Source organism: Meleagris gallopavo, chromosome 12 (assembly GCF_905368555.1).
Source record: "Meleagris gallopavo chromosome 12, MGAL_WU_HG_1.1, whole genome shotgun sequence".
Classification (NCBI taxonomy): Eukaryota; Metazoa; Chordata; class Aves; order Galliformes; family Phasianidae; genus Meleagris; species Meleagris gallopavo.
This window is the reverse complement of record NC_139415.1, coordinates 3,940,606-3,957,917: the sequence shown is the minus strand read 5'-3', so window position 1 is coordinate 3,957,917 and position 17,312 is coordinate 3,940,606. Positions and strand designations below refer to the sequence as shown.

Below are 17,312 nucleotides of genomic sequence, written 5' to 3'. Positions count from 1 at the left end.
AGCAGGATCATTGGTTTATAAACATCACATTTACACCCTGGTAGGTAGTTATCCCACAGCTGGTGGGGAGAATTTCAAATAAGCACTAAAGCAAATTGAATATCAGAATAAAAAGTGAACTGAATCAAAACAAAGGTGAGCTTTCCACTGCACTGCATCGTGCTATTTTGATATGAGAAGGCCCAGACCAAATAATTTTTTTTTATTATTTTTATTTATTTATTTATTTATTGCAAACGTTAGGGCCAAAATGCTTAGTTTCTCTAAGTATTAGCAGCTCTGGAGGCTAAGGTAACGTTTAAATAGTTTGTTGTGACATATGTTTGTCAGAAGAGGTTTTCTATTTGATAAAGGCAAACCAGAATCAAATCTAGTGCATTTCACAAACATAAAAACTAGGGCTTCAGCAAAATCTGTAGACTGGATCAAGAGTACGAATGAAGCAGAACTGCCCGGGTTCCAAGCTCCTGGCTCAGGAATGGCCAGAACGCATTTTTATTTCAACTTGTTAAATTTCCAGATAGAGCATTTATCAAACTCAAATTAACAACTGATGAGGGGAAGTGTTAGATGTCAGGCTGCTGTATCACGTGGGCTGCATCATTCAGAGCCAGAGCATGAGGCACTGCTCTGCTGCAGCCAAGCCTACAGGCAAGTCCCTGCAAGGACACCCTGGACACATGCTTGCACTGCTGAGGCAAAATCCTGTGTTTACGTTAAAAAGCCCAGAGTGAGTACTTCTCTGCTGGAGATTTACCTTATTTATCTAACATAGCTACTTAGCAAACAGGACTGTATGTAGCTGCTTAACAGCATAGCACAGAAGATTGGTCTGTATCCATCCCCAGCTCTGCCTGTGAATGCCCTCAGAAGAAATTCCTTTGGTAAAACTGCACAGAATGCAAATAGGGAAGAATGGTGTTTCTGTGGAGTCCCAATGCCTGACACTTAGGAAAAACATCTACAATGCAAAGCATGTCATATTGCTAGTGAGAACTGCAGGAGAAGAGGGAACGCTTTCTAAGACATCTGCAGGGAATATTTTACATATTGAAGTGTATTTTCTCTTAGGGGACTATTTCATCACTCCATTTGATTATCCATGAAGTTTTAACGACCATGTTTTTAAAGGTTTTTCATAAGAATGAAATTCTGAATCAAAAGACTAAGAAATCCCAGAGGGGAGAGTGTTTTACTTATGTAGCCAACCATGACATTGGGGGATTAAAAATGAAATTGGGGAAAATAAATGAGTCTTTGTAAAAATTACACTGAGTGAAAAAAAAGAAAATGAAGGGGGAAAAAAAAGCCAATACAAATTGGTCATTCGCTGAATTGTGAAGTGTTCTCGAGCAACTTCAATTTTAAGTAAAATAAGACGGAGAAAGGTGCACTGAAATAACTCCTGTGCCATGCCCACTGCTCTCCGGGGCGGACCCTCTCCTTAACCCCCCTGACCCTCTTCACACACAGCTCCATGCCGTTCCCTCAGGCCCTGTCGCTGTCATAGAGCAGAGCTGAGCGCTGCTCTCCGCTCACTGTAAGGAGCTGCAGCCGCCATCAGGCCTCCCTTCAGCCTGCTCTGCTCTGAACAAATGGAAGAACAACGAACTGCAGAGAAACACCAGAAAATCCCAGCCTGACATGGCGGCTGGGCAGGCATGGTGCAACGAAGGGAGCAGTGTGGGCCATTCAGCAGGGCTTTCTGGAGCCCAGCCATGTCAGCGCTCAGGGCAATGGTAGAGCAGTCCCCCGCTCCACCGCAGCCCAGGTCCTGCCTGCAGCACCTGTTCCCACCCCACCCAGCTTGCCACTGCCTCCTTTTCTCTCAGACATGGCCAGGTTTGCACTGGAGAAACAAGCTAAAACCAAATTCTCACTAGCATTAATCCAGCTTCCTGCAGGGCCCCTTGTGCCCCAGCAAAGTGCTGGGAAGCCTGGCTGTTACGCTGTCTGCTGCTGCCCTCGGTGTGAATGAAAACCAGGCTGCTTCTGCTGACTCCCACTCTCAGCCATTTGTAGCAGACAGAATGAGAGCAAAAAAGGGATTCCGCTGAGGAAGGAAACCAGGAGGGCACAGGCGTGGGCAAAGCAGCTGAGGAACAGAAGGCAGCATTTGTTTTGACTGATGCAAGCTGACAAAAGCCCAATAACGTGTCCATTTGCACAGCTGTATATTGCTGTGGACACATCAGGGACCACACAAATGATATTCAATGTAAAAACCAGTAATACACGAAAGCATTTTTTTTCCCCACTTTCACACATAAAAATGTGATATGTTTCTATTTCAAAGAGATTCACACCATCTTTCTAGGCAAAATGGGTTTTCTTAAAATTAAACATAGGATGATTTTTCCTGTGCAAAGTAGCGTGGGTTCAAGCAGGACCAATCCACACAGGGTTAGAACACCACAAAATGCAATGCCAGTCAGCAGCTGGTTTGGACTCCCAGAAACACACACAGCACAGCCAGGCAGTAGATGCTTAGTGAGCCCTGAACTCCATGTTAGCATCCACTGCTTTTGTTCCCCCAGGAAATGCAAATCACCATCTGGTTGCTTTTTTGATAAAGGAAGGGTTAAAAACCAGGTGTAACGGGAAAGATTTCAGCTTCACTGAAGAAACACACTTTAAAAAAAAAAAAAGTATAAGCCTAGCTGCACGAAACCATCTGGGCTTCTCATTATAGATGGGCCCAAATCTGAACTGCACCTAAGCAAACCTTTCTGTGGCAACTGCTGACTGGGACTTGAGGTTCCAGGGCTGCAAGATGACACTCAGTACGAACACAGAGAAATCTGGGTCTGGTCTAGGTCTTATCACAAGATTTCAGATTGACTGAGTGTTCAAGCAAAAGAATAGGTTTCCTCTCCCTTTTACCAAGGCCAGTCAGACCTTGCCTCCCTGCATAACAGAAGAGATGAATAATTACTTTTGAGATTTATAGCAAGGTGTAGCCAGAAATACGTACTTTTGAAATTTACAGTATGACAGGTGTACATTATGATGTTAAATGACTCACTTTGCCTTTAGTTTTCAACAGAAAAATATTTTGATTGATCAAACCTATTTTCTTTAAGTTAAAGGACAGTTCAAACAGCCACCTCCAGTGAGCAGCATCCCTGTGAAACATCCCTGGGCAGCATTGCCCAAGGCCTTAATGCACAAACTGCAGGAGTGTTCCTGGGGCGGGCTGGTTGCAGTGCATGGTAGGCCTGACTGTAACAGGGGAAAAGGAGTGTTGCTAGTCCTTATCGCTAATCCACCGGCAAAACTGTAGAAAATAGTCAAAACTAACTTTTCAGCCCCCTAAGCAATGGTCCTCCCTTGAGAAATGGTAGAGTATGCAGGGCTATTTCTCAGCCAGTTCTCTGTAACACAAAATATAAGATCTGCATCACACCCAAAGTCCAAGCAGAGCATCCCCACTTTGGAAAAATTACATTATTCACTTGTGTACAAGTTAAGGCAACAGGCATTTTCCAGGACTTGCCTGTCAGATAGTATGTCCTAGCATAAGAGAATCTGGGTGATTTCACTCACAAAGGTCTACTGAAACTATATTTCTTCACCTTCTACATGAAAGTATTTTTTTGTACCTTCTTGAAGGCTGATACAGCTTATCTTCAGGTCACTGAATATCATGAGACATCATTCTTAGAGCTTTAGTAATTTTTATTGTTTAAATATTTAAAAAGAAAAGCTCTGGGGATGTGGAATTGCAGTAGAGTACTTATCAAAAATTTAAGGTGGAATACACAACAGAGATGCTTTGACTGTTCTTCTCTGGTGCTACCTGCCTTCCCAGAAAAGCATTATTTACTGAGATAATTCAGATTAAAGTTAATTTAAGAAATACAATTACAATGGAATAGAAATCAAGGCTGAAGCAGGAGCTTCCTAGCACCCAAGAAGAAAAGAATAAAAGCCACCTTAAAAACAAAAAAGCAAACAAATAAACTAAATCAAACAAAGAACTCTTCAAACTGATGAGGTACCATAAGTTCTGCAATGCCTGTATTGTTCACATATGGTCCTCAGCACAGGTCACAGAGCAGATGCTAACGTGCCCTTCTAAGTTTCTTTCCTCTCAATTTAACCTTTATGCCAAGTTCACTGGCTTCACAGTACTTGGTTTTGGGATAGTCAGAAATTATTGATGCAATGCTCACTGTGTTACATTTATTTTGAAAAAATGGCTTAAGGCAGCGAGTCAGATAACAGTGCAGCTGAACTCTTGAGCTACTGAACCAACAGCATTACATGCATAGACCCGATACCCACTAATGCAAATGCACAGCAAAGAAGTGTCAAGCTTTGGTAATCCAAAATAGTGAAATTTGGTAGGAGAGAGGACAGGTGGATGTTTGCTGCTAATTAGGGAAAATGAACCATACAATCTGGACAGTAGACATTCCACTAAGACCATTTCCTGGGAGTAAGCTAACCCAAAGTGGATACATCTTCAAAATAATGAGTTTTAGTATCAAGCACTTCTAATTTGTACACTAAGCTCTTTTTTGTGTGTTCACTCAACTCACGTGAATCACATTTGCTGTTCCTATTCTCTCCGTGCAGCAAATTGCTGACCACTCTTCATACTATGGGTCTTAGAAGAGCAGTAGACAAAACATGCATGCAAACTGCTTGAGGGCAATCAAACCAAGGAGTCGACAGTTGTGCAACCACGTTACTGGGATACACTTCCAAACTGGTCAAGTGACGCTTAAGAGAGAGAGGGTAGAGAGAGACTTCTAGAAGAAAGACATAGATTAAAACTGTAAGAGCTTGAGAGCCAGCTTCTATATGCAAGTTTCATCATGGCTTGAATTAGAACTACTTTTTGGAGCAGAGTTGTGCGGAGCTGAGCTATACTTTAAGAACCCTTCTTCACTATAGGACACACAGGCTGCAAGCTGGCCATCAGGTTGGGCTGTGAGGGGAACGGTACTATTCATCAGAGGCTGGAAGGTAATGTGCTTGACATGGGAAGCACTGAAAGATGAAAGCCGAGGAGATGAAAGTAGGTACAAAAGAAGGAAAGAACAGAAATGAGGGGCTGGTAATCACAGAAATGGACATAAGGAATTATTTGAGCTGAAACTACAAAACCTAGGAAGTCATCTAGTGCTAGTTGTGACCAACTACGCAAGCTCATTGAACTTCCACAGCATTCATGTAAATAAAATTCACATAAAAAGTTGTAACACAATAACGTGATGGAAAGCACAGCAATGGTAGCATAGTAGTGAAGCCTTAGGCTGCAGCAGCCATAGACACAGAAACAGAAGAAAGAATTTGCTTACCCTTAGAAGGCCTCAGGTACACAGGGGTCTCCAACACTCAAATGAGATCTGAGAAGCTATAGATCCTGGCTCCACTCCTTCTGGTCACTCAGGTATATTACATTGCATGCACCTGAGCTCCCCTGGATTGGCCTTCCCTTCCCACAGGTGCTCAATCACTGTTTCCAGCCCTGACTTAGCACTTCTATTACAAAAAAAAACAAGAAAACACTGAAATGTTTCAGGATTGATGGGTCAGAAATCTGATTCTGATACTCAGAGTCATCTAGCCAAACCCTCCTCTCTCCTACCTGTGCACAGATGCACAGAGAGGCAACTTCAAGCTAAGTCACATTTGCCAGGAACCAGCTTGTTAGGCCTGTGTCACTACCCAGACAGAAGTTGAAATCAGCACTAGCAGCTGCAGAGCACCCATAGGGATTCTCAAAGCATCCACTTTGTCCATTCAGCCTAAGGAGAACCTCTCCTCACTCTTGGCATCAGGAAGGAGGGAGGCTGTTTCACTTGCTTCTTCTACAAACCTTTGTTTTGCTTAGCTCTGTCAAGGCCTGAGGATTTGGTCCTTATTAAATGCAGAATAAGTATTCTCCATAACCTCCCCCACTCCTAACTGCCTGACTTGTATTTCACCTGCCTTGTTTGCAAGTAAACACAGAAGTGTGAGGGATTTAGTATCCACAGATTGCTAGGAGTGGTGAGGAATGCAGGAATATGCTCTGTCATTCCTTGTCCTGAAGCTCCCCTCCAGCTCTGAATGACAGATCCTTTCTAAGAGCTTACATATTGCTGTGGGGCACTACACAGAGACAGCTCTAAGTACAATAATACATCTCGATGGGTAATGGTACAACTGTTGCTATTTACTATTGCAGTAATTTTGTCTTTTCTCTGAGTTGTTATTTTTTGTTCTCTTTCCCTGGGAAATATAGAGAGGTTACAAATTCTTGGGTACAAACATACATACATATTACAGTAACTGTAATGATAACAGATGACAAAATTCAAGCATTCGCTTCAAAAAATATCACAGTGTACTCTGGAGGGGGAAAACAGTCTATTTTTTCCTCAAGAAAATATTTTCTATAATAAATATATCTGGACAGTTTACAAAGTCCTCAGAGGCTAAACAGTTAGCTGTAACAAGTCCGATACCTGACACATTTTTCTTCAGGGTAACTTGCTTCATTCAGAGTTTTAATGTTTAAATAAACTGCTGCCCAAAGCAATAATCTGCAAAATCATTCACTCTGGGAAAGTTCTTCAATCCTTCCCCCCTGTTTAAAGTCAATTTATGCATTACAGTACGGCTACCTCCAGATGCATTTCATTACCTTCCCACTCCATCTTTGAGCAGCCCCTCTGCAGCTTTGGCCACGTTTCCCAGCAAGGAGATCTGCAATCTTTTCTCTCATGCCAACCTGCCACAGACAGCTGAGAAGCCCTTTTGTCTTGTCTCTGGGGTTTAGATTACTGCTGTATTCCGGCAGAGACAGTGAAATCTGAGGGCAAACAGCTGGAATATATCTGTTAGGCTCTGCCTAGTGACAGTAACTGAAGAGGTATCATTGCTGTTGGCTTTGACAATCTCAGATAAAGCAGGTGTGGGAGAAAAAGCCCTCGGCTCTATTGATCCAACACTGTTTTATTTCCTTCTCTGTACTGAGTTTGTAGATAACTGCTCTCTTGCTCTTGCGTTTTTTAAAGATACTCAAAATGTCTAAGAAAATAGCTTCCCAAAGACTTCACACTACTATTTGCCTCTTCAAAAATCTGTAAACTTCAGTGACGTGCAGCCCCAACCTAGCAAAGCATTTAAGTAAATGCTTTATATTAAGTGTGTGAACATTGCTGTGCTAGCACAGGTGGAACTGCTCACGTGCTTAAACCTCTCTGCAGTAAATGCCAGGATTCATTTTGTGTGCCAGGAGGCAGTATCTGACATATTTCTTTAAATCTCTCTAGAAACTGAACAGTGATGGAAATACTTGGGAGCCATAGCATCAAACAGCTGTATCTAAGAAACTGAACAGTGGCAGCTGGCCATCCCTCCTGTTCCTTCCATCTCAACCAGCTATCCAAGCACCCAGCTCCTAGCTCACCTTTAGCTGCAAGAAGAGAAAGCAACAAACGCCCTTTGTTTCTTGTCCTTGAGGAGAGGTAAGCAGATATGGGTTCCTCTGCTCTCCTTTGTACATCAGTACATGATGGAAAGCGTCATGCTTCCATTTACAGAAAAATCACAGTAGTTAGCTACATAAACTCAAGCAATTAGTCTTTGGGAAAAGTGTACATTTTGTGAAAAATGAAGCAAATGTAAGGAGAATAACTTTGCAGACCAAGGAAACGTCCAGAAACTACTCATTTGTTGCTACTCACTGTTCTGAGACTACAAACAAAGAGAGATGAGCAAAAAAAAAAGAGAGCAGAATTCCCTAGGATATTATATCTTTCCCCAAAAAAGCTTTCGACCCTTTTTGTTTTATTTCTGCTTGGAAGAATGAGCTATCCCGACTTGATTCTACCTGTCAATCACTGTCTACAGCAGCCTTGCTTGGCTGCCTAGTCATTAGGACTAGCTAATAGATTCTCTCCTCTGCCAACTTATACCAGAAAAGCTACCAGCTAATGAGCTCCATACCAGGGCATGATAGGGTCATCTCAAAATAATATACTAGGAAAGAAATTTGACCAGAAATACTTCAGAAATTTCACAAAAAAACACTACCCATAGTTTTAAAATATATTTTACTGTAAAATAATTAAATTAAGATTATCTTTAAAAGCCAACAGAAAATATATTAGACTTTTCTGCATTTGGAGGGGAAAAAAAAGCAACAAAACAACAATATAACCAAATGAGGATATTTTTACAGGCTTGCCCAAGTTACCAAGAAAGCTACAGGAGAATGCTGGAAAAAAACATCGTAGAGACAGACTGCAGAAGATTCTGTATCCATAATGCTGTGATCCCAGAATAAACCTGTCCATTTGTTACACATCCAGGTGTTGTTTTTCTGCAGCTTCTGAGATACTTAATGTGCTTTTCTACTCTTGAGATGCGACACTGAGAAGATGGCACCTTCTTACTCAACAGATCATCTCTGAAAGGATTTGCAGTCTCATTTCTGCTTGTGTTAGGATTTCAGCTGCCTCTCATGATTACTGCAGATACAAGTCTAAGAGTTTTCTATATTCTTTGGTTTGTGACAGTATAGTACAAAGACTAGAGCATCTTAGAAACTGATCAGGGACCTGAATCCTTACTCAGTCAGAGCTTTTCATTAGTCATACAGGAAAACGGAGTAAAAGGGCACTGCTAGCACTGCTAAGTTCAGATTCTTGGACCAGCTGTGTAGCCTCATGGGCTTCAAACTCTGACACCACTTACACCTGTGCAACCTCTGGGAAAGTCATAGGGTGGCACAGGTAGAAATGAGGGCAGTGTCTGGCCTGCAAAAACATTTTGTGCATGAAGCAGAAAGGAGCTACTTTCAGAAGGTCATCAATTCTTGCACAAAGCTCAGGCACTTGTGGAAGGCTGGAAACATTTTAAATGAAGGCTTAAGGTCCACAATGACAACTGAAATGTGTGCAAAGATTATGTAGGCAAGAACTCAGTCTTCATTGATGTTTCATTTGCAATGCATCTTCACAGTGCAGCTATTCAAAACAAGTCAGCATCAACACATTGTGTATTTTTAGAGAGAAAGGAAATAACAAAAGGATCTAACATTTCTGTACGGAGGTGCAGAGTTTGCTGTACTGGAGCAGACAGATTGTCCGTCTGGTTTTATTCCCTGCTTCTACAGAGGCAAAAACCAAAGCACTAACTCTTGTGATGCATCCAGCCATTTGTGCCAGATCTTATCAAGAGAGAAGACCTCCTCCCAGACCCCTTCAGGTTATCTGACAAAAACACACAGCCTATTTTGTGCTCCAACTTACCATAAGCTGATCTGAAACTAGGCTCGGGAAACAGACACAGGAGAATGACTTTTTATATATGAGATACATTTGTTGAAGGAGAGAACATGCTTTCAGCCAAACAGATATTTCCTTTTTTTTTTTTTTCTTTAAAAAGACTGTATAAAGTAAGGGATCAAAATATCATCAGAGCTTAGCATTTTGCTTTGAGTCTTCTTGCAGTGTACTCTGTAACAGCACTTTCATTTGAATTTAGAGATTCTGCTCACACATTCTAACACTTAGTGAGAGAGGAGGAAGTCAGAGAGACAAGGACAGAGAGCGTGACAGTCCGTCTGAAAGTAGAGCAGCATAAGCACATATGCATGTATGTAGTCTGCACTTTTTCTAGTACACTTTCTGTTGAGCTTAACTAACTATCTTCATGTACAGCTCATAGATAAAATTTCTTTCTACTTCCTAAGTATATGGATGGTAAAAACTGCCTTCTCAGGAATACTGAGCCTCAAAAAACAGAATATGAAAGCAAAGAATGCAAAAATAAACTATACTGTGCATTTGCTTGACATTTTAGGTGCTAGTTTGCACTGTTTGGAGCTCAAAGTGTCTCAAAGCTAAACGGTGGGTATTTCAGAAACAATATTTCAAGATCTGCGAAGCTTTTCTAGCTTGTGCTGGACAGGACTTGGAAGCGTATGCAATACAAGAAGAACACAGCATGGAGAATATGTTTAGCAAGTCTCAGAATTTCCTCTGTTTTGTCCTGTTTACTCTGAGAAGTGTGCAGGAAGGATGGCACCCTTTTAAATAATTTGCAAGCCCTTTACGTTCCAGCTTTTGGAAATGCACCAACATATGTGCAGCTAGATCAAGCTTATTTGTATGTAAAGAGCAGAAGACAACACTTTGCCAGTGTTTTCAGATTCAATGGTTTCTAAAGATCAAGTTGCTTAAAATGCTTCAAATACAAGACACAAATCAGTGCCCACAAATGCAAATTTATCCGGTGGTTTGTTATTCCCATGATTCAGAATGATGCTACTGTACTTTGGCAATAATATAGTACTCAGGATCAGTGACCAGCACCTGTGGTATGCCTATGGTGTTCCTGCAAAACTGAGTTAAGCTTGCACACCTGAGTTAATTTTTCATAATATTGGAACCACATTCTGATATTTTGCATATTCACAGCTGCATAATATCTGGGTGGTAATAAAGCATTTTCATATGGAAAAAAAAAGTAATTGTATTGGAGCATTTATAATCTTTCCAGTTCCATGTTTCCAATGCACAAACACAATCAACAGAGGCACGGAGAACCTCAGGGTCTACATTCTCACATATTAGGTCGTTGGTGGAAAAATTCCTTGAGAATCTTCTGTAAGGTAGAATGTTAGAAGGGGTCTAATGTCACACAAGCAACCACAAGAACCCATCCAGGAACAATGGCATAAGCTTAGCTATCCATTAGACTGCTTACATATTTAGGAAATCTCTCTCCTACCCCAACATTCTGAGTGTTGTTATGGATAAAGTTGTAAGCCATCCACTTCTCTCAGCCGAGAAAAATGTATTTCTAACAGGCATAATGTTGGGATTCCAAGAAAGAGCATTGCACAGCTGGAAACAACTTCACAGCAGTCTTTCAGCTTCATATTTTAATATGTCATCTGTTGAGAAGAAAGAGAACCACCATGATATTAAGGCAATTTCTTTCTGACCCTTAGTGATCTCTAATTCACTGGACTCTGTAATTTGCTTTGTATTGAAGGGTAAGTATAACTGCTGCAGCTGAGGACTGAAGGATGACTCTGTGGTATATTCCTCTCTCTGCCACAAATATATCTCATTTCTTACTAGGTTGTAAAGAGAAAGGAAGTTCAGAACACATATACATATTAGGATGGGCTCATATTCTGGAAATGACTATAATACAAAGCCAAAAAGTAAAAATTAGCTTTGATTCAGTTAATTCTTAAGGAATAATATTTCTTTTATTTGAATAGGATCATTCTGCTAGCCAAAGATGCTTTTTATTTTTGTTGAAGCCACACTTATATTGCCAACAAACAGAATTAAACTACATCAAAATTAAACTACATCAAAACTTCTTATAATGCCCAAATCTTATTCAAAACATATGATAAGGGCCAACTCTTGCTCTCCAACACTGTAATGATATGTACACATCAACATACAACCATGTTACGAATGAATTAAATGTATTCTTAAAATGATTTTTTTTGTTTTTCTGTTTTTTTTTGCCCTTTACAAAATAGAGCTGACAGGACAATGGCCTCTTCCTTTAATTCACTTTTTAGAAAACCTTATAAAAACTCAAGTCTGGGTATTTGAAGATCTATGATATGGCACCAGAGACCTCTGTATTGGATGTCTTTGTGGTAAAAGGCCCTCTCTGAGAATGCATAATCCCTTGCTGCACCTCAGAAATAGCTCTGGAGGCTTTGAATGAAAATATCTTTCATTGCAAGTAGTATGATAGCTGTTTCTGACTTAAGATGCAATTGTCAAAATCACAGGATACCCAAGAGACAAGAGCTTCCATAGTAATAACTACAGTTAGGGCTGCTGCTCCGCAGTATTTTGGCTCTAGCTTCAGGAGTTATCTCCTGGAAGATTCCATTGCAGCAATCAGACAGAGCCATAGATGCTAATAAATATGGTGGGTCCCACACAGTACATTACATTTTCCTGGTATGTTGAATATTCCTGAACAACTTGCAGAACAACCTGCACGCCACAGAATACTACCCTTTTATGTACAGAAAAGTAGACATAGTCATGGAGCTGGTGGGAAAAAAAAACAACAACCGAGGACATAATATCCAGTCTATCCTCCAGTAGTCCCTCTTTCTCTTCCTGAACACCCTGAATACACTTACACAGCAGTTACTATGCAATTTCCCTGTGCAGCAACTTAGAACATCCAAAGTGGGGCTCAACCTAAGTCTGTCAGATAATATACATCAGTGAATGAAACAGAGTGATCAGAAGTACCACAGTACCTCCTCAGTTTTTGAGCCTTAATTTTGAAAACCAGGTGTATTAAAGGATGTCTGCAACTCTTATGCACACCTGTAACTGTCAAGCTTGTCTGCCACTGTTATGACAACAAGATAACTGCCTACAACAGTTTTGGAAATGAGTTAAATTATTCTGTAACAGCCTTTCTTCTTTCCTGTCAAACATCTTTCCTGTCTGAGTTAAATGCATTATTATTAACACATTTGTTCACTGCTAGATTTGAAACAGAGTGTAATCCAATTATTCATCTTAGGTCTAAGTTGTATTTCTTTTTGGCTTGATTCACAGAAATTAGTGCTAGAAGAAATCTTACACATCTGCTTTATCCCACTTGGAGATTTGTTCCTGTAACTCCGTGCTCTCTGGCACATCTCTATGGGAAGCAGAAGCCAACTCAGAAAACCTGAAGGCAACTCTGCTGTTAGATTTCCAGCAGAGCAGGAGATTGCTTGATATATACAACCCTCAAATCTCACCATTAGTTTATATTTAAAGCAATGAATTGGAGTTTATCAATGCTGACAGAGTTCCTCTGATGTCAGATTTGACCGCCAGTTTGGGATCAAAATGGCTGCCTGCCCTAAGTTTTATGGCTTGGTTGTAGGTCTGATACAAAACACTTTAAAATAAAAATGCTGATGCAACATTAACTACAGCAAGCATTTCTATAATAATATCTTCTGATAACACCTAAAATGACTGGGTTCTAAGAATGCTGCTATAATGAGAAAGGAGGGTGGTTAGAGCTGCAGGTGGCAATGCTTCCAATCTAAGAACACGACTGGGTGCAGAGAACGACACAGCTCTTACTTTCAGATAATAAATAAGATTATGACATATGTTTCTCTGAAAAGTTATGGACAGAGGAATAGGTAAAAAACAAAATCCAGTGCTGCTGATAAGAATACAGTGGAGAGTGACTGGCTTTATAAAACAACACCCAGGTTCTGCACCATGATTTTCAAAGATGTACCACAAGGTATTAAATCACATCTTCATTGAGATCTCACCATAGCACATACCAAATAAACTCCCTGTATGTGGCAATGCTGGAGCTTAAGGAAAGAGATACAAGTAGCCAACCTTACAACAACACATCAGCACACCTTTATCTGCCCATCATTGTGGCTAATAGCTGACTGCTATGACTCCTGATACTAAACGTTAGGAAATGCTGTTAACCACATGTTTGAACCTTAGAGAAGACTGCTTCCAGAGTGATCTGCCATGGCTGCACGCCCCACACTGGCGAGTTACTTACACCAGAAGGAAGTTAGAAGTTGATCTCCGTAGCCCCTCTGGCACTTCTCTGCAGAAACAGGCACCATAAAGAACAGTGGTCTAAGGGATACAAGGCTAGCAAAAGGTATACACAAGTATACAATACTTCACCTTACAGTGTGAAATTCTAGAATGGAGAACAGTGGTCTAATGGATACAAGGCCAGCAAAAGGTATACACAAGTATACAATACTTCACCTTACAGTGTGAAATTCTAGAATGGAAAGCACCAAATGAATGCAAAAAAAAAAAAAAAGGAAAAAGGCAAATGATTTCTACATACAGAAATGTGTTTCTTTGGAAAAGGGACAGAGAAGGGCTCCCTCGATAACAAGAGTGAGAGCTATTAGAAGTAGGAGGGAAGTGAGCAGGAAACAATCTCAGGGTATGTGACAGATACCCTTTTTGGGACAGCAGTAGTCCATCAGTTTTGAGATAAGGATACAAGAATGATAACAGCTGAGATACATACCTGGAAATCTTTATCGTTATCAGGCAAAAATCTTATTTCCTGGAAAATCCCATCCACAGCTTTCACGTGTTTGTGACCCATATGCATACAATACCAGTCTAGTGCTGGCATTTTATGGCTGTATCAAGACTATAATATCTCAGTGCTGCCTCTCAAATAAAGCCATCCAACACAAACGAATCTCACTACACATATGCCATGAAGTTTTCAAGGCAGTAATGGCTGCTGTTGTTTCTCTTCTGAAAATCTGAAAGCTGGGAGCAGAGCAGGTTCTGGACTTGCCAATTAAAGGCTATGTAGTAAAAGGAGGGCTCTGAACTCTTTGAACTCACTGATGTGAATTCAACATATCATTGCCTGTACATGGGCAGTTTAACAAACCTCTGTATCAATCTTAAAATATCAAGTAATATTGAATTGTAAAAAAGCTCTATAATATGAGAACATAATTATAGTTCAAGGTCATGCTTAAACTCTCAATAATTACATGAACAGAGAACAAAAATCTGAAATATCATTTTTTATAATAATTTTTGTTCTACAGATTCTTTGCAAACCACTCTTTTCTACTATTAGCAATTTAAGTCCATCCTGTATTTCTAAATATACTTGCATAAATCATCCAAAGCAAATGACAGCAACAATATCCTTCATCTCTTGTTGCAAACAGAAGTGTGATCTATTTAATCAAATTTCAAACCTGAATTTAGCAGTCAGTGCCCCCAAGAAAAAGAAAACACTCACACAAAAAACATTTAGAAAGATAAGAAGTGCTTAGTTTTTGGTCTTTTTTTTGGTTTGGTTTGGTTTGTTTTTTTTTGTGTGTATGTGTGTGTACGTGCATGTTTGGTTTTGTTAAAATTATTATTATTATATTATTATTATTTATTATCTTATTTTTTATTGTTCTTTCTTTGAAAATGGCATGAATAAGAGTTGACACTACAGAAACACTGTGAAAGTCACCATTAATGTTATCACGGTTGTCCCTGTCACTTTGCCACTGAAACTAAAACATCCTGTTTGCTATATCCCTTATTTTTAATTTTGAGGGGAAAACTTGGCACAAAAATACCCCAATTTTGTAGGCATAACATTTCATCCTGGCTTGTATTGAAAATCAGCAGCTTTAAAGTGTTTAGGATCAGTAACTAGAAGGAAATAAAACTTTCCAACTCTCTTACTGACATCTGCAGCAATTGATACAAAACCAAAGATTAATCCAGAATATTCTTTTTCAGCTTGCATCACCTATATGACTATAAAGAAAAGGATGCAAATAAAGCCCTTCGCAATAATAATAAGTATAGACAGGGAAAAAAAGAAGCACTTGGGCGTCTCTAGTTGTAGTAGTCATTAATGTTGGAATGCCTAGTTTAAAGCTTTAATATTCCTTTATTACAGTTTGTCAGATATAGCACAGTACTGCTACTAGGCATTCCTAACATATCACTTGTATAATAATAAAACTATCAGAGAGAAATTAGTTAAAACAGAATATCCCACAACGACACAGATGCCCAACTAAACCAGTTGATTCAGCCCTTGAAAGACATTACTGATGCAAAGATTGTAGCAGAAATGCCCTCTCAGCACAGCTATAATCATTAACGACTGCACTGGAGCTCACTGCTTCAACTCAGAAACTAAATTTTTATGGCTTTTTGTTGCTGTCGTTCTAATTAACATCACAAATCAGCACAGAAAATTTGCCAGATCTCATCTGTCAAAACACTTACTGATATTGTGTGAAATCTGCGTTTCTACACTTCGTATTAGATGCAAAAAGTATGCTAGGGAGAGACCTGACGAGCAGTTAACTTGAGAATTTTGAGTCAAAAGATGAGCTCACCATTATGTTCAGTAAGAAATCACTTACGTACAGCATTCTCAAAAGCCAAGATTTCCTGCTTACTTAAGAACCCTGAAGCCTTGTACAATTTGGAAGTTGGTCTTAATCATGCACCAGGTGTCCAGTTTTTTTCCAGCTACAAAGATAAACTTGAAAATATGAAACCAAAGATTATTTTAATTGTTCTCCACTCCTTTTTTCTATCAATGGACATGGGCTTTTGAGCTTCTGTGGAAGTACATCACTAAAAAATGAAGGTAAATGAGGGTACTAGTCAATATTAATCAAATATAATATAACAAACAGTGTGCTGTTTTAAGAAAATCCAGCTGAAACATTCAATGTGCTGAATGAACAGTGCACCACAGATCACCTCATGAATATATTTTAATTGCCTGGCGTTTTTGCTTTTCTATTCCATTTTTGCTCTAGCTTTATACTGTATGCTACAGGCCTGAAGACATTCCTCTTCCCCACCATCTCTTTCCAGCAAGTTTTAAAAAAGCATTAATTATAACCAGGAAACCGAGCCCTGCCTTCTGGTTTTGCCTGTAACATTTAGAAACTTAAGAAGCTTGATGATGTTGTTCTTCCTTGAAAGGGTAGGAGTGGTGCAGCTGTAACAGAGGTTTCTCTCCTACTGCCATTGGAGGCAGAGAAAGACAACAAATGCACAGCATTTGTATAGCATATAACACTTGTACGGTATTCAGTTTCTCTGGGAGTTGGATGGTCTGTTGTCTGTTCTTTTCTACATTGCTCTTCAGCAGCAGCAAATATTCTGAGGAGTGAGACACAATTCTGCAATGACAATCATACTAAAAATCATACAGAAAGAATAGAGTGCTCTGGAAACTCAGCCCACTGGGTGAGGTGTTGACATCCATTACATACTCCAGGAGAGAAGGCACTTATTATGATGGTTTTACGAGCAAGTCCAGATCACTGACTTCCTGCAGGGCATCAGAAACTGAGCCCCAAATCATATGTAGCACATGAGAATTTGCAACACTTACGTTTGCAATGTGAGAGGGGTCTCTAAGTCATCGACTGATGGTATTTATTTATTTGGGTGTTGCACATTTCAGGGAAGAAATACATGTTTCAGTTAGGAAGTGTTTGTAAACATGATGCTGAGTGTTGGACACTACGTGCAATATATGGCCACATAAATCTTAGTATGAAAATATTTGCATAGAATACTTGCCTATATATAAGGTTTAAGTACTCCAGCACTTTAAGAAAAATCTATATTTTATGGATTAAAATATGTATAAGTTTAAATTTATCTGCACGTTTCTTCTTTGGAAACTGTTCCTTGAGAATAACATTAATATTTATTACATTTTCCATGTCTGAGCAATTATAGAGGCATAAATTCTTCACGAGCTGATGCTGCAGGACCTGAGCGCTTACATGGTATCCTATT

The 17,312-nt window shown here is 39.7% G+C and overlaps 1 long non-coding RNA gene across 1 annotated transcript; it reads left to right on the top strand.

The window, feature by feature from the left end:
• The first annotated feature begins 615 nt into the window (after positions 1–615).
• LOC146543533 (uncharacterized) lies at positions 616–8,306 on the top strand. Its single transcript, XR_014885933.1, has 3 exons — positions 616–730; positions 7,272–7,466; positions 8,183–8,306. It is a non-coding gene; the product is annotated as an uncharacterized LOC146543533 (long non-coding RNA).
• The last annotated feature ends 9,006 nt before the right edge of the window (positions 8,307–17,312 follow it).